General features: G+C 39.7%; 1 pseudogene; it reads right to left on the reverse strand.

The window, feature by feature from the left end:
- Positions 1-599: 599 nt before the first annotated feature.
- On the reverse strand, positions 600-2,846 carry LOC101707781 (E3 ubiquitin-protein ligase NEDD4 pseudogene; annotated as a pseudogene).
- Between the last annotated feature and the right edge of the window lie 24,357 nt (positions 2,847-27,203).

Raw genomic sequence — 27,203 nt, forward strand, 5'->3', positions numbered from 1 at the left:
TTGATGAAAGCCTAATACTTTTAAAGTGAAGAAGTAAACAATTTTTCTGCAAGTCAATTGACTAAAAATATAGGTAACACTCTCCAAGGTTTTTCTAAAACTCTGGGCTAAGGTATTGCGCATTAGGCAAGTCTACAAAATAATAAATAGCTGCAAGTAGCACTAAATACATTGTAGCTTACTCATTATTATTTTTCCCCAAATTGCAGTTTTTCTTCCCAAAAAAGCATCAAATTTTTCACACATGACACTTATCATAGATATTTCACAGTTATAATTTCAGTAGTTTAAGAAAGACCTGCCTGGCAAATACTGTAAGAGATAAATGTTAAGGACAAAACTCACTGCTTCAGACACCTGGACTCATGTCTATAGCATGAACTCTATAGACAGGATGCAATAACTGTACAAATGCACATTACTTAAAAGTGACTGAAATAACAGTAAAATTGTCATATTATTTCTTCTAACATTTTAACGATTTTCTCCAATATCTGGAAAGAATAAGTGGCTGAGTTTTAATAGTTCCCTGGAAATTTTTAAGTCACAATTTTGTTTATAAAACTGTGGCAGCAAAAATATCATAGATTATTTGTAATCTAATAGACCCTGTCAAAACCCTAAGTGTTTCCGATCGCCATCTGAAGTTTACCCCATAATTTTTCAAATGACTCATAGGGCAGCAAGTCCAAGTGATTGAAGCAGATGTGAGCCCTGGGTCGCTTCTCCAGGTCTACCCACTTTTATACCGTGAAGGACGGTGGTCCACTGGAGCCATACAGTTCAGCGAATCCATTCATAGGCATCCGGGAAGTACAGGTGACAAACTGAAGTAACCGTATTCTTTTTTCTGACTCCATCATTAAAACAGCCTTCCAGAACCACTGGATGACTCAGTGGCTTGTGCTGTAGCAGTTCTTGCACTTTGTGTGCTCTCTCCAGTTGTTCGCATCCACATCTCCCAAGCCACACACAAGAAGCTCCAGTTCATTTTTATCAAAAATTTTGATGAAAAAAAAATGTTGATGAGATCCTATGGTACTAGTCCTAAAAATCCCTCTTTAAAAGCAGCCATTTGCTTCTGGATTCTGTTGACAAATTTCCATTGTATTACAAGGTAAATATGTCCCTTTTTGTTCTTATTGGTGACAATGATTTCTGAGCCACCGTTTTTCAGCTCATGTTGGTGTGTCTGTCCAAAAAGTTCTTCATCTATGATAAACCTGAGGTTCAATTCTGTTGGGTCATTTTCAAGAATTCATCTCAATGAATTATAATACTCACTATCCACAGACTCCATGTCATGGAGCATTATTGGCTTGTGTAGTATCATCTTATAAAACAGGCGAATCAAAAAAACCATCCAACAGTTTGCCATGATAAACTGCCATCCCTGCTACCTGGCCAATAAACTTGAAGTAGGAGAGGTGGTCTTCATTACATAACCTGGAGTTGGTGTTTATCTGTAGGGTGTAATTATCCGTAGCAGAATATTCAAACAACCCATAATAACAGTTAAACAACTCCTTGGAGAGCAAGAAGAGCCACTCCCTGGCAACCCCTCCGTAATCCAACCTTTTCTCCCTGTCAAAATCAATGCAGAGCCAGGCCTTGAGGCAGTTGGCTTTTTTCACGCCCATGGTCCTCAGGTAAGAGTCCTCCAACACAGTTGCTTGGCGAAGTTTCATTTCAAATTTGTTTGGAATGTCGTTCTGCTTCTTTAACTTCCTTTGGAAGAACTCATACTTTCTTTTGTAATCCCTAGAGTAGGGCATTGCTGGTCCAGTTATTGCCACATTCTGCAGCTGAGGATTTTCCCATTGTGTTCTTTTTATATTGTGATTTATGTAGAAGATTCTTCCATCGGTGTGAGTTCTCTCTTCCCATCCTGGAGGCAAGGGCCCCAGATCGCTGGAAGACTTGAGGGGTGCCTTTCCTCAGAGATGAGCTGGAATTTTCAATCTTGTGTCTTCCCAGGTGGTGGTTTTGGTGTAGTGGTCGATATAGAAAGGCCTCCTGTTCTGCGCGTGCCGGACTCCCAGCCTTGGGGAAGGAGTCCCTGCTGGACTCTGGCTGGCTGGGTCTGCCGCAAGGATGTATCACTCTCAGGGGGCCACAGAACAGTGAGCCTGGTTTTCAATTCTTCTGCAGGGTAAGGCTGGACATCCAAGGGGCCTGAAGGGGGAGGTGGAGGGAATGCCTGACTGCTAGAAACAGCGGCTTCCTCCTCTCTTATGATCTCCCAGTTCTCAGAGGACTCCCGGATGCCACTGCTTTCCATCTCCTGGGATATCTGCCACCTGGTGGTAAAGGCTCGTTGCGCTTGGAGCTGAATGTCACTGCTGTCAGCGTCTGTGAGGTCGTCCTGGGGGGTTGGTCTTTTCCACTGTGTCCTCCAGGATCCATGGTTCACGTAGTAGGTCCTCCCGAGGATGTCCTGACTCCCCTCCCACCCCGAAGGGAGGGGAGACGGTTCCTGCTGTTGCTGCAAGTGGGAAGCAGCATCCGGTTGGTCCAAAACAACCCAGCCAGGCTCTAATTCCTCAGCCTGCTCTGCATTATCACCTCTGAGCCACTGCTTTTTGGTAAATAAGTCATTTTTAATCTCAACCTTTCACTCTTGATTTGTGACTTCTTAGGTGAAGAACAACACCCGTAAATGTACATGGTCTCTCCATTCTTGAGTTCTCTGTCGGTAGTGGATGAAGAAGAACATCCACTTGATCTAGGAAATCATCTCTTGTCAAACGATTCTCGTCAAACACTTCAAAAAGGAGCCGGTGATGCTGAGGGTGGACTCTGAATAGCATTTCTTCATTCCACTTTGGATTCAAAGACTTTTTAATGGTTTTTGTTTGCACACTTGTTAAAAGACTCCATTCATTGGTCTTATAGGGTCACCCTCACGTAAGGATCACTAGATCCCAAGATACCTTTCTTGGCAAGGCCTATTCCAGCTATAACTTTCACCCTCACAATTTGTGAATCTTCCTTGTCCTCAGGGAGCCCGAGCACAGCTGCCACGCCCAGTTCCATGTCCGCAGCCCGGGTCCGGGGTGGGGCAGGGGCAGGAGGAAGGCTTGGAGGAGGAAGAAGAGGAGGAGGAAAAGGAGGTGTCCCGCCTGCCTGCACCCACCCGGACACGGCCCGCCCCCCTTTCCGTTTTCTAATACTCTTTAAAGTCTCCTTTTTCAGAGTGCTGCAGTTTTCATCATAGAAATTCTTCACTTCTTTGGTTAGGTTAATTCCTAAGTATTTCAATTTTTTTGATGCTATTGTGAAAGATATGGTTTCCCTACTTTCTCTTTGTGAGTTTATTATTGGTGTACAGAAATGCTATTGATTTTTGCGTGTTGACTTTGTATCCTGCTATGCCACTGAATTTGGTTATTAATTCTAGAAGTCTTTTGGCGGAGTTTTTGGGATCTTTTGTGTAGGAGATCATGTTGTCTGCAAATAATGATAATTTAACTTCTTTCTTTCCTATACGTATTTCTTTTATTTCTTTCTCTTACCTGACTCCTCTGGCTTACATTTCAAAAACTATATTGAACAGGAGTGGTGATAGTGGACATCGATTTTAGATGTAATTCTTTCAGGTTCTCCTCATTTAATATGATGTTGACTGTTGACTGGTGGTTTGTCATAGGTGGCTTTTCTCAAATTAAATGAAAGACTTTCTATACCTATTTTCTCCAGGGCTTTTATAATGAATGGATGTTAGATTTTGTCAAATGACTTTCTGTGTCTATTGAGATGATCATGTAATTTTTTGTCCTTGCTTCTATTTATACGGTATATTACATTTATCAATTTGCATATGTTGAACCATTCTTCACCCCTGGAATGAATCCTACTTGATCATGGTGTATGATCTTTTCTATGATTTACTGCATTCTATTTGTCAGTATCTTGTTGAGGATTTTTGCATATATGTTCATTAAAGAGTTTAGCCTATAGTTCTCTTTTTGGAACTCGGGTAATGCTTGATTCAAGGAATGACTTTGAGAGTGGTGCTTCCCTTTTTATTTCATTAAAGAGTTTGAGGAGCATTGGTGTTATACCGCCTCTAAAGTTCTTATAGAATTTGGCAGTGAATCCATCAGGACCCGGGCTTTTCTTAGTTGGAAGGGTTTTTTTTTAATTACTTTTTGAATTTCATTGCCTTTCATTGAGTTATTCAGAATTTTTGTATCTTTCTGGTTCAGCATTGGTAGTTCATATGTCTCTAGGAATCTATGCATTTTTTCTGAATTTTCCATTTTATTAGTTTTTCAGAACAGTTAGCAATGACCTTCTAGATTATGATAGAATCCATTGTAATTTTATCTTTTTCCTTTCTAATTGCATAGGTTTGGGTCTTTTCTTTATTTAGGCAAGACTGGCTAAGAAGTTTTCTATTTTGTTTATTCTTTCAAAGAACCAACTCTTTCGTTCACTGATTCTGCATATTCTTTAAAGTCTGAATTTCATTAATTTTGCTCTGATCTTTATAATTTCGTTGCTTATACTAGATTTGGATTTGGATTGTTCTTGTTTTTCTAGAATCTTCAGGGTCATCATTAGGTTATTTAATTGAGCTTGCTCTGTTTTTTCTGATGTGGGCATTCATTGCTATAAACTTCCCTCTTAGGACTGTTCTCATTGTGTCCATAGGTTCCAGCATGTTGTACTGGCATTAGAGTTTGATTATAGGAACTGTATCGTTTCTTCCTTAATTTCTTCTGTGACAAATTGATTATTCAAGAAGGTATTGTTTTATTACCTGTATTTTAATAGTTTCTATGGTTTCCATTGCCATTGACTTCTAGTTTCATTGCTCTATGATCTGATAATATGCATAGGATAATATTGATTTTTAATATTCATTTATGTATATTCTATGGGCTGGTATGTGGTCTGTGTTGGAGAAAGTCCCATGTGCTGCTGAGAACATTCTGCTTCTGTAGGATGGAATACTCTGTAGACATCTATTAAGTCCATTTGTTCAAAGATTTGGTTCAACTATTATCTTTCATTGAATTTTTGTGTAATCTATATCTTTGTGACAGTGAGGTTTTTATGTCACCCACTATAATTGTATTGGTGTTTATCTGATTTTTCATATCCATTCATGTTTGTGTTATAAAGTTGAACATGCCAGAGTTTGATGCATATTTGTTTATAATTGTTATGTCTTCTGGTGGATTGTTCCTTAACTAACATGTAATGACCTTTTTCTCTTCTGATCAGTTTTGGCTTGAAATCCACTTCATCTGAAATTAAGAAAATTACTCCTGTTTTTTTTCCACATTCTCATTGCATGGAATATTGTTTTCAACCCTTTGATTTTTTTTTTTTTTCGGTACTAGGGATTGAACTCAGGACCTTGTGCTTGCAAAGCAGGCATGGTACCACTGAGCTAAATTCCCAGCCTTTCAATCCTTTGATTTTTAATTTGTGAATTTTTTGGGATTAAATGTGTTTCTTGCATATAGCATATCAAGGGTATGTGGTTTATGCTATTCTCCCCCTTGGATTGTCTTTGGAAGATTTGGGAGTTTTGTGAGGCATTTTGTTGCTTTGTATTTACATTTCTATTGTTTTTGTTTTGTGCTGAAGCTTGTGAACACTTATACTGTAAAGACTTTGTTGCTAGTACAGCTTTGTCTTTAGTTAGTTGCCTTTCAGTGATGTACAATGGATGTGGCTAACTATAGTCTTTTGCCTTTGCTCCAAAATCTGACCTCCTCAGTTAATTTGGGAGGGGAGCATGAAATGTAATTGGCCCAACATCAAGTTGTCTGGGAATGTACCCTCATATTGTCAATGTCACAAAAGTAATCTAAGTGTTGACTTACAGAGAAAACTCATTGATATCAACAATTATGCATTCCTGGTAATAGCAAGCCAATCAGTTGCAATAATATTATCCAAGACAAACTGGACATTAACATACTATAAAATGGCAAAGCCCGACCAACCTCCAATGCTGCTTGACAAAGTTCCAGCTGGGGGAAAAGGAGGGTGGAACACATCGTACCCTCATGTTTTATTTTTTCTTGCCCTAATGTTTACAATTGTTACTCTGGTCACAGGAATCATTGTATTTGTGACTAACAACATATTCTCCATGATGCAAATTGGCAATGTTGTATTGAAATCTGATCTGGCTCAAAAGTCCCAAATTCCTGTTTCTCTCAGTTCTATTGTCACACCCACTTCTCAAGAAACCCCTCCTAAAACTCCCTCTGTTTTCCTGACACTGTAACTCCTTTCTTCTATTGATGACTTTCTTTTTACTAAAGGGGGTCTTATAAAGAGATTGAAAGGACAGATTTTAGATGTAAGACACAGTGGGAAATGGGAAATAGAAAGAAAGTTAAGACAGATAAATACACTAAGGAGGCAAGTTACTCAGTTTTTCTCAAAGTACTGTAAACATTTCCTGCTCATGGACCATGAACCCAAATAACATTTAAGCAAGATGAATAGAGGTATAGAAAAAATAGAGAGCTAATAGCAAACTATATTAACCATTGTGCAGTTTCTCAAGGGCCAGCTGACGACCACAAGTTTGACATTTAATTAACTAAATCTTGCGTGTATCCCCGCTGATATAGAGATTTTGATTAAGTTACTTTCTGTTCTGCTTAGGTGTGGGTAAATAAGGGGACAATTGTAATTTTTAAATGTATTCATGATGTTCAATGAAATGAATCAGCTTAGGAAAAATATACTTTGTTTAGTAAAAAATAACCTTTATTTCTATAGAAATTGCTAAGGCAACCTAAAATGTAAACATGTTCTGCCCAATGCCTCCTGGCCATTGCTTAAAGATATAAAAATAAATCAGACCCTGAGACTTCTCAGAGGGAACCTGCACATTGCTTGCGAAGGTTCTTTTCTCACTCGCCGGCCCGAGACCTCTCCCCTTCCTACCCTGCATCAACTGCAGCTGGTCTGCGGCAATAAAAACCAAATTATGTACTACCTTTAGTCCTAGAGAATATATTCCCAATTATAGTGCAAACATTAATACAATCCAGGTATTGATTTAAGGTAATATGTACTAAATGTGACAGCTTTATCTCCATCAATACAAGAAAAGAATTCAACAGTAATTTTATGGAGTTCACTAACTAAAGAATAATAAAGCTTTATGGCTAAACTACCAAAATATAGGGGGTGGTAATCGGGGAATGCAAAAAGAAAAAATTGAATTTTTAAACTATATGATATGAAGGGATGAGGATTTAGCTCAGTGGTGCCACACCAGCCTTGCAAGCTCAAGGTCCTGAGTTTGATCTCTGGTACTGAAAAACAACAACAACAACAACAATCACCCAGTGTTTCAAAATAGCTATAAGAAAGGGAAAAAATTTAAAAATAAATAAACTATATGATATGAGAAAGAGGAGAGAGATGTGGGACAAGGGATTGTATTGGGGAGTAGGATTTTTAAAGAATGTAGGTAAAAGTAACAGAAAAAACTCATGAGAAATTAAAGGGAAAAAAGAGAGGAAAAAAATTATATGGAAAATGAAAATAAGACAGAAACAATGAAAGTGAGAAAAATGGAAAGGGAGAAGAGGGGGAAAAAGGAGAAAAAGAGAGAAGAAAAGAAGCAAGGAAAAAAGGATGAAGGAAAGTCTCCCCAAACCCCACTAGTAAAGAAGAGGAAAAGAAAGAAGCAAAAAGAAAACATGAACCAACCCCCCCACACACACACACACAAAGCGGGGAAAAAAGACGTTTCTCTGATTTTGAATATATAGCTATCCTCTGGGATCTACACCCTTGGGGAAGTATCTGAGTCAAGACATGTCCTGGATATGGGGGGAATAGCTGTAACCTCCAAACCTGCTAGATACCCAAAATGTGAGTTCATGTTCTCTAAAATCAAAGAATGAATTCTAGGAACAACAGAGTGTAAGACCGAGGGCCTTACCAAACGCTCCGAGGAGCTGACTGCAGCGACGAACACCCGGGAAGGAACACACCGGACAAGTTGGAAAATAAAACAGACCTTTATTAGTCTGGCCAGACGGCACTCCCAAAGCAAAGTAGCTAAGAGAGGCAACTGGCTCAGAGTCCGAGGCTGTTTTCATAGGGGGTTGAGGGGGAGGTTAACATGTAGATTCACGGAAAAAAAGAACAAAGGTTAGTGGTCGACTGTCACTTACTGACGGTCAGCAGACACACACAGTAATGGTCACGACCATATGGTCACGATCGTCATGTACTGATGGTCAGCAGACTCAGTGATGGATTGTTCTACCGATAGTGGGTCCGGGAATATTCGTTCTCCGGACAAACAAGGGGTTGAATGATTTACTTAGGAACTTTGTTTTGTTACAGATTTTATCTACCCTCCCAAGACTAACAAGCACATTTTAACCATTAAATTTTAAACACAACAGAGGCTAGGGGAACAATTGAATTTTGAATCATACAGTCCCACATTCCCCACTGATTTTCTGTAATCTAAGTAATCTTACGCATAAATGTAGGCATCCATTGTATACAACAGCATGATAATAATAAGCAAATACATATGATTATAATGGCAATGAATAGTTGTTTTAACCATTGTAGGTTGAGTAACCATGAAGTTAATCATTTAAACAAGTCCCCGCCATCCTCATCATGTACCTTTTGAGCCAGATCTTCTAATTGTTCTATCTCTTCCTTAATCTTTGGACCATTATCAGTTAGATTGAAGCAACACATATTTTTTACTTTTTCACAACCTTGGTGGTGGAAGAGCAACAGGTAATCTATTGCTGCTCTATTGTCTAAGATTGCCTGCCTCTGCTCTTGTAACTCTTGATTGATTAGCACCAAGGCTGACGAAGTGGCATTTAACCCTTTTACTACCTTACCAGCTAATTTTTGTACTGCCTTTTCAGCATGTACTCCTATAGACGGCAGGGCAACAAAAGATGCTATCATGGTTATTACTTCAGTATCTGTTAACAGACCTACATCATCATTGCATCCTGGTGCAGTGTAAGGTGACCACCGTTTAGTTCTGTTAGGCATAATCAAATCAGTTCTATCTGGTAATACTACAGCTAATCGACTTAAACAGCAACGAGTTTTGGTCAAATTGGCTGGAATGTAGTTGAAAGTTTCTCCTTCACAGGTATAAAACCATCCCATTGGTAGGGAAATATGGCAGTTGCTATATACAATTTTCTGTTCTACACGGCAGGACATTTCTTTTAACCTTTTGATCTTTAAACATTTAGTTGTACAATTTTTATATACAGCACATTCAGTCTTATTTGACATGATCACTTTAGGCGTATATAATTTTACAGCATTTTTAGGCTTATGACATGTGACAGGTCCCCAATTATAACTATCTATATAAGTAAGTTTCTTTTGTGGAATATCTTTAAACAGGGTATAAGGCCGTATTGACTCTAAAGGGGTGCATATTGGGATAAGACAACTTCCCAATACATAATGGAAATTTACATCAACACTTAAACAGAATTCAGATAAATTAAGCGAGTTTGCCAATTGAACCCATATGTTTTTTGTGTGATCTAGTCCTCCTGAGGGCAATACTGCCAATGTCCTAGAAAGTATTATCATGAAGGCGAAGCATTTCCAACCCGCTCCAATCTTAGCTTTTGGTCGCCCGGTTGGCTGATAATCTTCCATTTGTCCTTTTTGATGTCCATGGGGGGTCCTGGTTTTAGATGGTTGCGATGTATCCAGGCAGAATGTCCAGCCACCTTCACCGCCAAGGGAGTTGACAGGACAACAGGAACCGGTCCTTTCCAACGAGGTTCCAGGGTCTTGGAATCAAACCTGCAAATGAAAACCAAATCTCCCGGCTTATAGGGTAAAGGTTGCAAAGGCTTTTCATTTGGACTAGTCATTTTCTTTCGTAATGTTTCATGTAGCTCTGACTGAAGCTGATGAACTGCTTTTAAGGATTTAAGGTGCCGAAGGTGGAAAAACTTTTCCTTTAATTCTACATCTATTGATGGAATGATTGGGGGAGATCGCCCATAAATAATCTGGAAGGGGGACAGATTGAGGGGAGGCTTGGGAGTACATCTCATTCGGAGGAGGGCAAAAGGGAGAAGCTCTACCCAACCTAGTTCAGTCTCCCAGCATAATTTAGTCAGAATCTCCTTTAAAGTCCTATTTGTTCTTTCTACCTGTCCTGAACTTTGAGGCCTATAGGCACAGTGTAGGTTCCACTTTATTCCAAGCATATTACTAATTAATTTAGATATCTTAGCCGTGAAGGCTGGACCATTGTCGGACCCCAGAGCTAAGGGCAAACCAAATCGGGGAACTATTTCTGTCAAGAGTTTTTTGACGGTTACTTCTGCTGTCTCCCTTTTAGTGGGATATGCTTCTACCCATCCTGAAAAGGTGTCCACAAAAACTAGTAAGTATTTGTACCCATACATGCCAGGCTTCATTTCAGCAAAGTCCAATTCCCAATGTTCTCCTGGACTTAGTCCTCTGTGTTGGACCCCAGGGGGGCCCGGTTACCCGATTAGCATTTACCTTGAGGCAGGTGGGGCATCGTCTCACCATGTCCTGGCCCTTTTGAGCTAATCCCTCGCTGACGAAATGAGGTTGCAGGGCAGCCATCATCCTTTTCTCGCCGAGGTGAGTGGACTCGTGTAGTTCTCGCAGCAACGTATCTGCCACAGTGGCTGGGAGCACCACCTTTCCATCTTTAGTCATCCACCATCCATGCTCTCCTTGAGTCCAACGTTTTCTGTTCATTTCTTTTATTTCCTTATCTGTGTATTCTGGTTTCTCTGGGAGCACCGGCGTGGGAAGCAGAACCATTTGTTTCCCCACTGATTTTTGGGCAGCTTGTTTGGCTGCCTGGTCAGCAGCATTATTACCAATTATTTTGGAGCTAAGCCCCTTTTGGTGCCCACGGCAGTGGATGATGGTGACCTCTCGAGGTAACCAGATTGCTTGTAGCAATGCCAATATCTCAGTCTTATTTTTGATCTCTTTTCCTTCAGAGGTCAACAGTCCTCTATTTTGATAAATTTCCCCGTGTACATGGGCGGTGGCAAAAGCATAACGGCTATCAGTGAATATATTTATCCTTTTTCCTTTTCCCAATTCCAGAGCCTTGGTCAAGGCAATCAGCTGAGCTCTCTGAGCTGAAGTCCCTTGAGGTCGCCCCTGTTCCCATTCTACCTGTTGGTCCTGGTTGACTATTGCCGCTCCAGCAAATCGTACACCATCCCGAATGAAAATGCACCCATCAGTATAGAAAGTTATTTCTGGGTGGGGGAGGGCTTAGTCCGTTAGGTCCGGACGCCCTCCTCTCAAATTTTCAAGAGTCTCGAGACAATCATGGATGGGCAATTGTTCGTCAGATTCCGGGAGTAGCTGGATTGAGGCTAGCGGTGGTGGCAAACTTAATGCGTGGCTGTTCTAATAAAAGTCCTTGATATTGCAGCAGTCTGGCATTAGACAGCCATTTGCTAGGTGAGCTATTCAACAAGGGCTCAATGGCATGGGGAGTGATCAAAGTTAAATCCTGTCCAAAGGTTAATTTGTCAGCCTCCCGGGTTAAAGCAGCTGCTGCTGCTATTGTCCTCAAACAGGTAGGCCAACCTAGGGCCACTGGGTCGAGCCTTTTTGAGAGATATGCCACAGGCCATTTCCATGGCCCCAAAAGCTGAGTAATCACTCCCTTAGCCACCCCATTCTTCTCTGCCACATACAGGGTAAAGGGTTTATTCAAGTCTGGCAATGCCAAGGCTGGTGCCGAGGCAACTGCAGTCTTAAGCCTTTGAAATGCCTGCTGGCAAGCCTCAGTCCACTTGAGGGGTGTATTTCCTCCCACCATGGCCTCATGTAGGGGTTTGGCAATCTCAGCAAAGCCAGGAATCCAGATCCTGCAATAGCCAATCACCCCTAGGAACTCTCGCACCTGTTTCTTTGAGCCTGGCTTTGGAATCTGGAGAATTGCAGATACTCTCGATTCTGCCAGCCTCCTCTTTCCCTTTTCAAGAATATAGCCCAAGTAGGTTACCTTGGTCTGGCAGAGCTGAGCCTTTTTCCAGGACACCCAATATCCCAGTCTCTGGAGGGCTTCCAGGAGGCCCTCAGTAGCTGCAATGCATTCTTTATTGGTCGAAGTTGCCACCAGTAGGTCATCAACATACTGAAGAATAGTCACCTGGGGAAACATTTTTCTTACCTCTTGCAGATCTTTGCTGAGAGCTTCCCTGAACAGAGTGGGGGAGTTTTTGAATCCCTGTGGCAACCGGGTCCATGTCAGTTGTCCAGTAGTTCCGGTGTCTGGGTCAGTCCATTCAAAAGCAAAGAGGGGCTGGCTCACAGGTGCTAGAGGCAGACTAAAAAATGCATCTTTAAGGTCTAACACTGAGTACCACACATGACTGGGAGGGATGAGACTCAATAGAGTATAGGGGTTTGGTACCATTGGGTGGACGGTTTCCACCCGGCTGTTTACCTCCCGCAAGTCCTGTACCGATCTGAAGTCTGAGGTGCCAGCCTTTCTCACAGGAAGCAGGGGTGTATTCCAGGCCGACTGGCAGGGGACCAAGATGCCAGCTTCCTGGAGTCGGTGGATGTGTTTAGATATCCCCACTTTGGCCTCCAGTCGGAGGGGGTACTGACGTACACGGGCGGGGGTGGCAGAGGCCAGCAATTGAACCACCACAGGAGCATGGTGTTTGGCCAGACCGGGTGGATTTGTTTCAGCCCATACTCGGGGAAACTTCTTCTTTAGATAGTCCCATTTTTGTTCAGGAGGTTCTGAGCCCTCTTTTAACAATTTGAATTCATCTTCAAGGGGAACTGTTACCATAATGGCGGAGGGCAGGTTAAATTCAAAAGTCCCTCCCTCAGGCTCAAAGGAAATAACAGCTCCCAATTTTCGTAGCAGATCTCTCCCTAGCAGTGGGTATGGGCATTCTGGGATAACTAGAAAAGAATGAGTAACTGTGCCTTTTCCCAGATTTACAGTTCTTTTAGTGGTCCAAGAATAGGAGGCCGATTTCCCTGTGGCCCCAGTGATGGAGGACTTTAGGGAAGATAGAGTGCCAAGGGGGGTCTTCAGGACAGAATGGGCCGCACCAGTGTCCACAAGGAATTGGACATCTGTTCCCCCTATTTCCAAGGTTACCAGAGGCTCATTAGGGTCAAGCGGCCATGAGCCCTGGCCCCGTCAATTTTCTTCATCTACCAATAGAACTCCATCTCTCTCTTTCTTAGTTACCTTCTTTCTTCTTTTCTTCAACTTTTCACAATCTTTCTTGTAATGGCCCTTCTCTTTACAATAGGCACATTGATCCTTCTCTACTGAGGGCCACTCTCTACTTTTACCTTCCCTTCTGTTCTTTCCTTCCTTCTGGACAAAACCTCCATCCATCAAGGCAGCAATATTTGCCTTTCCTATCTTTTTGGCCATTCTATCCTCAAAAGGATCTCTGTTGTTAAATACCTTCATTGCCACATTCATCAACTTTTCCCTATTTTCTCCCTCAAACCCTTCCATTCGCTGCAATTTCTTTCTAATATCTGGGGCCGACTGAGTAACAAAAGCCAAATTAATTGCCTGTCAATTTGCAGGGGCATCTGGGTCAATTGGAGTATACATACGGTATGCTTCCAACAGATGCTCCAGAAAGGCAGAAGGGGATTCCTCAGGCCCTTGAAGGACCACGCTTACCTTGCTCAGATTTGTAGGCTTCCGAGCGGCTCCCCTCAAGCCGGCTAGGAGATGCTGACGGTAGTTGTGGAGAGCTTCTCTCCCGCCCGAGGAATTAGCTTGCCACGGGGGACGGGTGGACGGGAGTTGCTCCTCAATTTGGGCCCGCTGTTGTTCATCAAGCGGGCCCTCTGATCCTCCTAACACCAATTTTATGGCCTGTCCTCGAATTCTTTTTCTTTCTTTGGAGGTAAAAAGGGCTTGGAGAAGTTGCTGGCAATCATCCCAGGTTGGGTCATGGGTATGAAAAACAGATTCTAGGAGGGAGATCAAAGTCTGGGGTTTTTCTGAAAAAGGGGGATTTTGATGCTTCCAATTATACAAATCACTGGTAGAGAAAGGGATATAGACATAATGACCCTGTTCTACTTCCCTAAGAAGCAGAAGAGGAACTGAATTAGTCCCTTCAGTGGGAGCCCTGCTGGGACCATAAGCGGCTCCTGTTCACGTGTGAGAAGGGGAGGTTACAGAATCTGGAGATTTTTTCTTCTTCAGGAAGAGGAGGATAGAAGGGGTTCCGAGATCTAGGGTGGACTTTATCAGAGGAGGATGATGGCTCCACATAAGGTGGAGGTCTTATTTCAAGATCTAAGGGGTCAGGATCTTGCGAGAGCACCGGCTTGGGAGCTTGGGCTTTTGTCTCTCGAAGTTTACTTGGGGTCATAACCAAAATGCAAGAGCTTGTTTGTAGGGAACAACGCTGTAACCAAGCCGGAGGCTCCTGACAAGCCTGAACCCAGATATTTATATATGGAAACTGATCAGGATGGCTAGGGTGTTCAGTGACCTTTTTCCATACCGCTCGGCAGAGACTTAGATCAAAGGAGCCCTCTGCTGGCCATCCAACTTCAAAGGTCGGCCACTCCAATTGGCACAGGGAGCAAAGTTTTCCATGAGAAAATTTAACCCTATATTCGTCCTCCTGCTTGGGGGAAAAAGCCAATTTAAAATTAGTGAGAAAACAATCCAACGGAGTATTCTTTGAGCCGGATCCTCCCATTTCTGTCTTTGATGGTTTGGAAAAGAAGTAAACACAAAACGGACAGGACATTAACATATAACGAACAAGACGAACAGGCGCCACAACAAAACAAACAAAACCTTCCCTTGTTCCCTGTCAGGAACCTTGGGGTTAGGGAAGGCTTACCGGCTCATCAGCCACCTCACTCCTAACAACAAACGGTTGCAACCGGCCAAAAACTTACCTCTGGAGGTTTTCTGAGGTCTGTGCCTGAGTCTCCTGCTGGATCCTGCCACAGAGTCCCGGCTGAACCAGGGTTCCTTACCCAGGGATCTCGCTGGGGCCTCCAAAATGTAAGACCGAGGGCCTTACCAAATGCTCCAAGGAGCTGACTGAAGCGACGAACACCCGGGAAGGAACACACCGGACAAGTTGGAAAATAAAACAGACCTTTATTAGTCTGGCCAGATGGCATTCCCAAAGCAAAATAGCTTAGAGAGGCAACTGGCTCAGAGTCCAAGGCTGTTTTATAGGGGCTTGAGGGAGAGATTAACATGTAGATTTACGAAAAAAAGGAACAAAGGTTAGCGGTCGACTGTCACGTACTGATGGTCAGCAGACATACACACTAATGGTCACGACCGTCACGTACTGATGGTCAGCAGACACATTGATGGATTGTTCTACAAGTAGTGGGCCCGGGAACATTCGTTCTTCAGACAAACAAGGGGTTGAGTAATTTTACTTAGGAACTTTGTTTCGTTACAGATTCTATTATCCCAGAACTAACAAGCACATTTTAACCATTAATTTACAAGTACAATAGAGGCTAGGGGAATAATTGATTTTGGAATCATGCAGTCCCACAATACCTATTCAGTCCATTTCCTTGACATGCTGGTTCAACTCTGATATTTCTTTGTTGATACTTTGCTTAGTTGATCTGTCTATTTGTGACAGTGGGTATTAAATTTCCCTATTACAATTGTGTTGGTGTTTCTCTGATCTTTTATGTTCATTTGTGTTTTTATTATGAAGTTGGGTGCACCAGTGTTTGGTGCATATATATTTATAATTGTTATCTCTTCCTGTTGAATGTTTCTCTTAACCAAAAACCAGATATTCTTTGGCTCTTCTGATCAGTTTTGGCTTGAAGTCCACTTTGTCTAAAAAAGGATTAGCTAATTCTGCTTTTTTCCAGGTTCCCAGTACAGTGGACTCTTGAGTTATGACCAGCCTCACACAGGAACAACTTGGGTTATGACTGGAATTTTAGTTTTAACTTATGACCAAAGTCTTCAGTTACAACCAAATGCTAGTCTTTCCTGTATGGGGTTAATTGAGAAATTCTGGGCCAATATTTCTTAAGGACACTGAGATCTCTTTCATGGATTCCATTTCTTCCTATGTTGGGTGATCATGGTTTCCATTTCTTTCTTATGCTGGGCATTCATGGCTTCCAGCATGGTTCTGAGCTCATGTATTTTTTATCTGTTTCTGTTCTAGAGCCACTAATCATGTCTTTCACTCTGCTCACCATCCCTGTAGTTATCTGGGAAAGTATTTGTTTTGAATTTTTCTAGAGCCTCATTCATCTGTTTTGTTACTTCCTGTGCTATCAGTTCAGGGTATCCAGGTGGTTGTCATATTTTTCCACCTCATTTCCCCCAGAATTTGCTTTTGGTGAGCTGGAAGTCTGTTTGTGTCCTGCCAAGGTGACTTCTCATTTTTAATTGTGTTGTTGGTGCTGTTTTTTGCTTTAATTCCTGGGCTGATACTCCAATATTTCTAATTTTGAGTATCTTTATTACTGGTGTTTAGAGCCCCTATGGAGTGATTGCTTCTCAGAGATATCTTCCAAGTATAGCTGGACTTTTTAGGCTTTGAGTCTCTAGTGACTCTTAGGCAATCTTGTTTTCAGTATACCAGGGAGGACAACTGATTAGATCAATCACAACATCTTAGCCCAACTGACACAATCAGCATCAAACACAGTTTAGAAAACAATTTGTGGTAGGAGTTAATTTGTCACTTTTAACCTTGGGAGCTAGATCAAAATCTAGGGCCAGCCCAAAATATGTTTGTAGTAAGTAAACCCTTTGATATGGCAAATTTACCCTTCCGGATAAGGATTTGGCAGGGATTGGGGAGGGAGGGGTAGAGAGATAGAGGGAGAGGGAAAGGTTAGAGGTGAGGCTAGAGGACATGGAGAAGAAGAAGACAGGAGGAGAAGACAGAGCAAAAGAACAGAGACAAGTACAGAACAAACTGACAACAGGGAAGCTAGAAATTGTATTCACCTTCCTATAAAAGTGACTGTGGAGAGGACAGAGAGAAAAAATTCATAATGGGTCAGGAACAGGAACAAAGATGGAGAGAAATATAGAGCCAGAAGGTATATATATATAGAGAAAAAATATATATATATGTTTATAAAACAAAACAAACAAACATAAAAAGGTCTCCCTCAGGGCATGTCTCTGCTGTCCTGGTAGGCAATGTGGGCAGCAATGTGTGGGTCAAAGTCGATTAGTCTCAGCAAGCCAGCTGTAGTCTAGTAAGATTCAGACTGATTTCTGGCTGCAAGGTCCAAGTTGAGGCCCCTGACCTCCTGTAGGATTAAACTCTGTATGGTTCTAGGGCTGGGGATTTAGCTCAGTAGTTTCGTCACCTGCTGCACAAGCGCAAGGACCCGAGTTTGACCCCTGGTACCAAAAACAAAAAAAAACAAAAAAACCCAAAACTGTAAGGTTCTACTGAAGGTTCCAGCTGTCTACTGAAGGTTCTAACTGTCCTCCCTCCATGCAAATCCAGGTTTCCATGGGAGGTGCTGATCCCACCAAATTACCAATCACGGTGGTCCACTGTGCTTTTATTGAAGAGTTTTTCTTCACTTTCCCAGTGGGCTTCAATTTTCATTGAGGAGCGTCAGAAAGGCCCTCTCTGTTGTTCACTTCTGCTCTATCTTCTGGGGCTAGTAACCATGGCCTTTATGCCCCCCCCCCCGGCACCTCTGCTGTGTGGATTCAGATGCTGCATGGTGCGCAGCTTCTGCACTTGGGTGGGGGGCGTGGCATCCGTGACATGGTCTTTGGCAGGGTGCGCAGGCAGTTGGCATCCAAGTCATTTATAAAATTTTTAAAAGGTTTCTTCATGAAATGCAGAGTTTATTTGAGGTTTTTTTACCCCTTCAGTAATTTGAAAATGTTTCTACTTTCCAAAATGACATGAAGAGAACAAAAGCATATTTTATATGAACAGGGAGGTACTCCTTCAAAAGACAATCAAAAAATAAAACAAGAAAGAATCTCAGTATCATTTCATTCTATTTATTTTCATTAAATTGCTATTTTCCAGCCTCATTTCATTACAAATTTTTTCAATCCATGTACTTGTGGGTTTATAATTTCTCTTCAATTACATTTTAACATCTTTTTGCAAAAATCAAAACCTTGACTTGGTAGTAAGCAGAATATCTTTTTAGGCAATACAATGAGACATCACCAGCACATCTATACTTAAAGCAAATTGCAGCATTTGCTGAATTCTAGCACTTCCTTCTGCATTCTTACACCAAAACTGATAACAAGCTTTACATGTACAAAGATATATTTTAATAGTCTGAAAATAAGAAATGAGTATTCTTATCAATTCATCTCAGAAAAATGTTATGATGGTTAATACTAATATAAAAGTCAGAGGTAAGAATAAAATGGTAGATATTCCAAAGGAAGCATCTTGGTGACATAAATGTAATTTTCACTAATGTGCTGAAAATGTATTTCTAACTCCAAAAGAATTATTCCTTTACAGAATAGCAATTAAGTTTGATTTAGAGTGCCACTAAAAATTAACCAAGAGCTTCTAGCAATTGTTTACAAGACAGTAGATCATAAGAAAAACTCTACTGGGTGGTTTCCCATACATTGGAAATAAATCTGCTTGAGATAATATAGCATTGTTCCCTTTGGTATCTAAGTTGAATTCAGTATTGACAAGTGATCCATAACAGGAAGCACTTCATGTCTGTTTATTTGAGTGTGAAGCTGTCTATACTGAAACACAAATCAGGACTGCCCTTTTCTTCTCCACTGCCATATCAGCTTTGACATTCAACAAAGACTTAATCATATTTCAGAAACTGATAACTGGGTGAGTACATATGGCATTATTTTCTTTTAACTGAATTTACAGCAAATGTGGGAACTGAACATAGTCCACATTTACTTTCCAGAAGGCGTTTTTTAAAATATTATGTTAGACTTATTTCCTACCAAGACTCTCCTCTCTCCATCATCATTCAGCATTCTATTAAAAAAAACTCAATGGAACAGTAGTTTAATTTCTTTTTTTTCTTTCTTTTTTTTTTCTTTTGGTACCAGGAATGAACTCTTAATTTGTTTCATAGTACTCTTATCCCTTAAAATAGTATCACCTATTACTTTGAACTCTAAGGTCAAATATGTCAAGCAGTTCCATGTTACATATTCTTCTTTGGGATTTACAATATGTTAGCATATTACATGTTCCTAGATACTCTACAGTTAAGAAAATTATTTTCTAAGCTTTTCCTGTTTTAAACCACTACCTTGCCATTAGTAACACACTCCAAGACTCAAGAGTATCTGTTCTACTGTTGTTGTTTTGCAGAGCTGGGAATTGAACCCAGGGCCTTCTGTATGCTAGACAAGCACTCTAGCACTGAGTTACACGTCTAACTTGACAATATCTACTTCTGTTAACATTTCATAGAACCCATTTACTACAATTTATAGTCTGGGAAATGCTATCATAAGCTTCCTTATAAGAAGGAGGAGGATGGAAAGTCATATAAAGCTTTTGAATGTATTTTTCTCCCTAAAATCTTCAACTTTTTTCTTCATCTCATGCCATATTAGAACTGATTTAGTGAAAATTTAGAAGATTTTAATTCTATTTAGTTTTATTTTACATTCCTAGACTCTAGAAGAGGTACTAATGAACAATCAATTGCCTAATGGGGCAGACAAGCAAATGGCATAGTTCTTTAGAAGTTGACTAATCTACAACTAAACATATTCAGTTTTATTATTTTCCCTTAAAATAACCCTTGGTGCCAAATGTCACATATATTGGACATGCACTTACCACAACTGTTAACAAGATTGCACTCAGATAACAAGAAGTCAGGTGTCACAAGGCATGTCACTCAGAGTTTGCTTTTGGAGAGCAGTGGAAATGAAAGTGATTCTATTTGGGAAAATAACCTGAATTCAATAGCATTCCTCTCAAATCACTGTGCATTACTTCAGTTAACATAAATAATCTTAAAATGAACAAAGAAAACTTCATTGTTATATCAGTTTAGATCTTTCATTTCCATATAGAAGACTCATTGTCACTCTAAAACTCTTTCTCACTTTTCCACATCCTTAAGAGATTTCTTGCCTCATATTTGCCAACACATGTATACAGTGAAACATTTCCTATCTTCTTATATGTATACAGTATCCTCTTATTTTTAAACAGATCCAACAAGGAAGGGCAGACATCACTTCTAAAAGCAATTTTTAAATCCAAAGTTGTTTTCAGGAAGGAAATTATAAAAATCAGAGCAGAAATTAATTGAGGCAAAAAAGTTCAGTCAATGAATCAAGGTGGTTCTTTGAAGAGTAAATACAACAGATACACTGTTAGCCAATATTATCAAAACTAGGAAAGACCCAAATCAATACAATTAGAAATGAAAATGGCAAAAATCACAAAATACTACTGAAATTCAAATTATTAGTAAGTATTTGGAAAATATATAGCAATAAATTGAAGAATCTATAAGAAATGGATAATCTGCCAAATACATATAAATTATTAAAACTGAAAAAGAAGACATAAAACTTTGAATAATCCAGTAAAAGGTGATGAAATTGAAGCAGTAATTTTAAAAACCTACTACAGACTAAGGAGTAGAGCTGCCCCTAGCACAGACAAGGTGAACCTTCTGGGCTGCTGTACTCCCACCCCCAGCACTGAGAGGAGCAGAGTCGCCCCCTGCACAGAGGAGGTGAACGTTCCAGACTGCCATACCACCACCAACAGCATCAAGGACCAGAGTTACCCCCAGCACAGAGGAGGTGAAATTTCTGGTCTGTCATACTACCATCCCCAGTGCCGAGGAGGTGGGCCATGCAAGCGCCAGAAGCACACATTCCCCCCATCATTGAAATGAGAAGACAGGTAAAGAAATCTCAAAACCAGACTCCCAGATCAACTAATGCAACCCCAAAGGGAAACGAGATGGAACAATCTTATACTCAACCAACTGGACTCCCAGAAATGGTAAAAACATGATCTGGAAAAAAGGAAATCAGAAATAATTTCTCACATAACAGCAGAGATTGTGTCCATAGTGCAAGACATAATTAATAAATCTAGAGAGGACACAGATTAAAAAAAAATAGAGGAGCTGAGGAACATGATGGAATCCCAAAACAGGAAACAAATGGAATCCAGAAAACAGATTCAAACAGATTTCCAGAAGATTAAAAACTCCCTTGAAAGTTTACACAGCAGATTAAGCCAATGTGAGGACAGAATTACAGATATAGAAGATAAGATTGCAATTAGTAACAAGGAAAAGAAAACTTTCTTTAAAATAGGAAGGGACCATGAGAAATCAATCCAGCAGCGGCTAGAGGAGGCAAAGAAGAGTAACATAAGACTGATTGGAGTCAATGAAGAAACAGGAGAGAGTGCAGATGACATAAAAAAACTGTTCACAGACGTAATGGCAGAAAACTTCCCAAGGTGGGGAAAAGAACTTGACATACAGATAAGTGAGGCATATAGGACTCCAAATATCTTGATCAAAAAAATCTACACATAGGCATATAATATTCAAGATTCCAGAAATCCAACAGAAGAAGAAAGTTCTACAAGCAGTTAGAGAAAAGAAACAAACCACATACAAAGGAAAGTCCAGCAGAATCACAGCAGACTTCTCAACGCAAACACTCAAGGCAAGAAGAGTTTAGAGTGACATATTTCAAGCTATAAAGGAAAATAGCCTCCAACACAGACTGATGTACCCTACAAAACTATCTTTCAAAATTGATGGAGAAATAAGATACTTTCATGACAAAGAGCACCTAAGTAACTTCATGAATACCAAACCAGCACTCCAAAAAATTTTAGATAATATCCTAGGAAAAGGCAACGAGGATCACAACCCCAGGAAGCCCAGCAAAATGAATCCGTCAGGCACAACAAGAAATTAAATGCAAAGAGGGAGAATCCAACAAAAAGAAAAAGTCATGACAATGATAAGTCAATACATATCAGTTATAACCATCAATGTTAACAGTCTTTTTTGATTCACCAATCAAAAGAAATAGACTGGCAGAATGGGTCAAGAAGCAAGATCCAACAATATGCTTCATACAAGAAACACAATTCAAAAAGACACTCACAGACTGAAAGTTAAAGGGTGGAAAACAATATTCCATTTGACAGGAACCTGAAAAAAGGCAGAAGTACCAATCCTCTTTGCAGATCAAGTGGATTTCAAACCCACACTGATTAAGAGACACAAAGAAGGATGCTACATCCTTGTAAAGGGAACAATCCAAGAGGAAGAGCTGACAATCATAAACATGTATGCAGAAAACACTAGTGCATCCAACTATATAAAACAAATATTATTGGACATGAAAAGTTATATAAGCACTAATACAACAGCAGTGAGGGACCTCAATACCCCATTGATACAAATAGATAGATCAACTAGGCAAAAAACAAGCAACACTAGAACTCAATCAAATTCTTGAACAAATGAACGTAACAGATGTTTACAGAGTGTCCCACCCCAAAAAATCAGAATACACATTCTTTACAGCGGCACACGGGTCATTCTCCAAAATAGACCACATACTCGCTCAAAGAACATGTTTAAGTAAGTGCAAAGGAATTAAAGTTATCCCCTGTATATTATCAGACCAAAGTGCAATGAAATTGGCGATCAATAGCAAAAGAAAGTGCAAGAATTTCAAAAACACACGGAAGTTGAATAACAGACTTCTGAATAAGCACTGGGTCACAGAGGAAATTAAACAAATCACACACTTCCTTCAATTAAATGACAATACCAATACAACATGTCAGACTCTATGCGACCCAGTGAAAGCAGACTTACGAGGAAAATTCATAGCAGTGAATATTCATATTAGGAAAACAGAACGAACCCAATTAAACAACCTGATACTGAACCTCAAGCTTCTAGAAAAAGAAGAGCAGGACAAACCCAAAGCTCATACAAGGGAGGAAATTATAAAGATCAGAGCAGAAATCAATGCAACAGAGACTAAGAGAATGATACAAAAAAATCAATGAAGCCAAGAGTTGGTTCTTCAAAAGAATGAACAAAATTGACAAACCCTCAGCCAACCTTATTAGAAAAAGGAAATAAGGCCCAAATCCATGCAATTAGGAATGAAAAGGATGAAATTACAATGGACCCAGCAGAAGTCCAGAGGATCATCAATATCTTCTTCAAGAACCTCATACGCCAATAAGATGGAAAAGACATAAAAAATGGACAGATTTCTAGATATGTATGAATTACCAAAGTTGAATGAAGAAGACCTAAAAATTCTAAACAACTCAATATCAATGCAATTGAAAATGTAATTAAAAATTTACCAACTAAGAAAAGCCCAGGTCCTGAAGGCTTCACTGCTGACTTCTACAAGACATTTAGGGAGGAACTACTGCCACTACTCTTTAAATTCTTCAATGAAATTGAAAGGGAAGCAATACTCCCAAATTCATTCCTAGAAGTAAGCATCCCCTTCAACCCCAAAGCAGAGAAAGTCTCAACCAAAAAAGAGAACCATAGGCCAATCTCACTAATGAACATAGATACAAAAGTCTGTAATAAGATACTGGCAAATAGAATGCAGAAGATCATCCACCCTGACCATGCGGGATTCATCCCAGCGATGCAGGGATGGTTCAAAATATGCAAATCAAGAAATATAATACTCTATATCAATAGCACCAAGGACAAAAACCATATGATCATCTCAATAGATGCAGAAAAAGCATTTGACAAAATCCAATACTCATTTATGATAAAAAAAACTCCCCACAAAATTGGAATAGAAAGTCTCTACCTCAATCTGATAAAAGCCATTTATGAAAAACCAACAGCCAATACCATACTAAATGGTCAAAAACTGAAATCCTTCACACTAAAATCAGGAAGAAGACAAGGATGTCCACTATCACCACTCTGTTCGATACAGTTTTGGAAACATTAGCCATGGCAATTAGACAAGAGAAAGAATTAAAAGGAATAAAGATAGCAAATGAAGAAGTGAAATTGTCATTATTTGCAGATGACATGATTCTCTATATAGGAGACCCCAAGAACTCCACCAAAAGTCTTCTAGACTTAATAATGGAATTCACTAAAGTAGCTGGATACAAGGTCAACACACAGAAATCAATAGCTTTCCTCTACATGAACAACAGACTGACTGAGAGAGAAACAGGGGAAACAATTCCTTTCACAATAGCACCCCAAAAACTGAAATACCTAGGAATCAACCTAACAAAAGAAATCAAAGAACTTTTCTCTGAAAACTATAGCACTCTGAAAAGAGAGACTGAAGATGATAACAGAAAATGGAAAGACATCCCCTGCTCCTGATTAGGAAAAATCAACATAGTAAAAATGGCCATACTTTCAAAAATGCTATATAGATTCAATGCAATCCCTATTGAAATCCCAGCAGCATAATTCATGGACCTTGAGAAAACAATCCCAAAATTCATTTGGACAAGAAGAGACCCAGCATAGCAAAAGCAATTCTAGGCAACAGAGACATGGCAGGGGGTATCACAACCCCCAATTTGAAACTATACTACAAAGCTACTATGATTAAAAACAGCATGGTACTGGCAAAGAAACAGACTTGAGGACTAGTGGAACAGATCAGAAGATGCAGAAACAACTCCAGACACACTCAACCACCTCTTATTTGACAAAGGAGCCAAACACCCTCACTGGAGGAAAGATAGCCTCTTTAATAAATGGTGCTGGGAAAATTGGGTTTCAACTTGCCAAAGATTAAAACTAGACCTTTGGCTGTCACCATGTACTAAACTAAAATCAAAATGGATTAAAGATCTAAATACTAAAACAGAAATGCTGAACCGGCTGGAATAGAGGTTAGGCAGAACTCTTGAAGACACTGGTGTAGGAAAAGATTTTATGAACAAAACCTCAGTTTCCCGTGAACTAGCACAAACAATCAACAAGTGGGATGTCTTCTTATTAAAAAGCTTCTGCACAGCAAGAGATACCACCAACAATGCGAAGAGACAACCTACAATGTGGGAAAAAATTTTCACCTGCTGTTCCTCAGACAAAGGTCTACTATCTAGAACCTATAAAGAACTTTAAAAAATCAGACCTCCCAAATTTAAAGACACAATCTAAAAATGGGCATCTGAAATGAACAGACATTTCTCAGACAAAGAAGTAGAAATAGCAAATAAACATATGAAAAAATGTTCAACATCACTGGTTATTTGAGAGTTGCAAATGAAAACAATGCTGAGATTCCACCTCACTCCAGAAAGAATGGCTGCTATCATGAAATTAACCAATAACATATGCTGGCGGGGCTGTGGGGAAAGAGGAACCCTATTCAACCCTACTCAACTGCTGGTGGGAGTGTAGGCTGGTGCAACCACTGTGAAAATCAGCATGCAGATACCTCAAAGAACTAGGACTGGAAGTCCCACTTGACTCAGCTATTCCCCTGCTGGGTATCTTCCCCAAAGAATTAAAAGAATCATACCACAGTGATATATGTGCACCCATGCTCATAGCAGCACAATTTGTAATAGCTAAAACTTGGAAACAGCCCAAATGCATATCAATGGAGACTGGATAAAAAAATGTGGTTTTTTAATAAAATGGAGTACTACTCAGCCACAAAAAATGAGAAATTAGAGACATTTATACCTAAATGGATGCACATTGAGGTGATACTCTTAAGTGAAATAAATAGGACACACATGTTTAAATACCGAATAGTTTCTCTAGTGTGAGAAACTGAAAGTGTAAATAAGGACTAAAAGATATAATAGATAATGCGAAATAGGAAGAAACAGGGCAAACAGGAAGGGGAAGTGAGAGGGGTAGAGGAAAGGAAAGAAGGGAATGGAATTAATATGAGAAAATGAAAAAATGGAAACAAAGTCTTTGTAAATAGGGATGAAGGGATTGAAGGGAGGGCAGGGGAATGGGGAAAAGGTAAGAACCAAGAGAGATTAGGTAAAGGTGCAAATTTCCAATGATGAATGTCATTATATTGTATACCTAAAATGTACCAATAAAATTAATTTATAAATAAATAAATTAGCACTCCTATGCTCAAGAAAAAAAAAGTCTACCATATAAGAAAAGCCCAGGATCTCAATTATTCACTATTGAATTCTGCAAGAACTTCAGGGAAAATCTAATGCCAGTATTCTTCAAACTCCTTAATTAAACTGAAAGAAGGAGTATTCCCCAAATCATTCCTTGAAGCTAGCATCACCCTGATTTCAAAACAGATAAGAACCGGACTTAAAATAGAAGTATAGCCCAATCTCTTTAACGAATATAGGTGCAAAAATCCTCAAAGATATTATCAAACAGAGTGAACAAATCATCAAGAAGATCATACATCATGACCAAGTAGGCTTCATCCCAGGAATGCAAGGATTTTCAACATATACAAATCAATAAATGTAACAGATATCATAAACATAAAAGCAAAGACAAAAATCACATGATCATTTCAATAGATGCAGAAAAAGCCTTCAACAAGGTCCAACATTCATTCATGATAAAAGCCCTGAAGAAAATAGGCATCAAAGGGCCTTATTTCAATGATAAAAACTAGTTATGACAAATCTACAGTGAACATCATATTAAATGGAGAAAAGGCAAAAGCTTTTGCTCTAAAATCAGAAACAAAATAAGGATGTTAAGCGTTACCACTACTGTTCAATATAGTACCTAAAATAGTAGAACAATCAGGCAAGATAGAGAAATAACATGGATACATATTGAAAAGGATGAGCTCAAATTATCATTGTCAGATGACATGATTCTTTACATAGGAGACCCAAAAATCCACCAAAAGACTCCTAGAAATAATAACCAAATTCAGCAATGTAACAGAATACAAAATCAACACACAAAAATCAACAGTGCTCCTGTACACCAATAATAAACTCATGGAGAAAAAAAATATGAAAACAATATCATTCACTATAGCATCAAGAAAAATTTCCAACAGGCCCTTAAAGTATTTTTCCAATGTTTAGTAACAACCTATGTTAGTGACATACAATTCAAATTTCTAAGTGGGGGCTGGGGATTTAGCTCAATGGTTCCACCACCTGCCTCACAAGCGGAAGGACCCAAGTTCGATTCCTGGTACCAAAAAAAAAAATTAAAAATAAAAAAATAAAAAATTTCTAAGT

This window comes from Heterocephalus glaber, unplaced genomic scaffold, assembly GCF_053883595.1.
Source record: "Heterocephalus glaber isolate CG9 unplaced genomic scaffold, H.glaber_assembly_v1.0 deba00001569, whole genome shotgun sequence".
In the NCBI taxonomy this organism is placed as follows: domain Eukaryota; kingdom Metazoa; phylum Chordata; class Mammalia; order Rodentia; family Bathyergidae; genus Heterocephalus; species Heterocephalus glaber.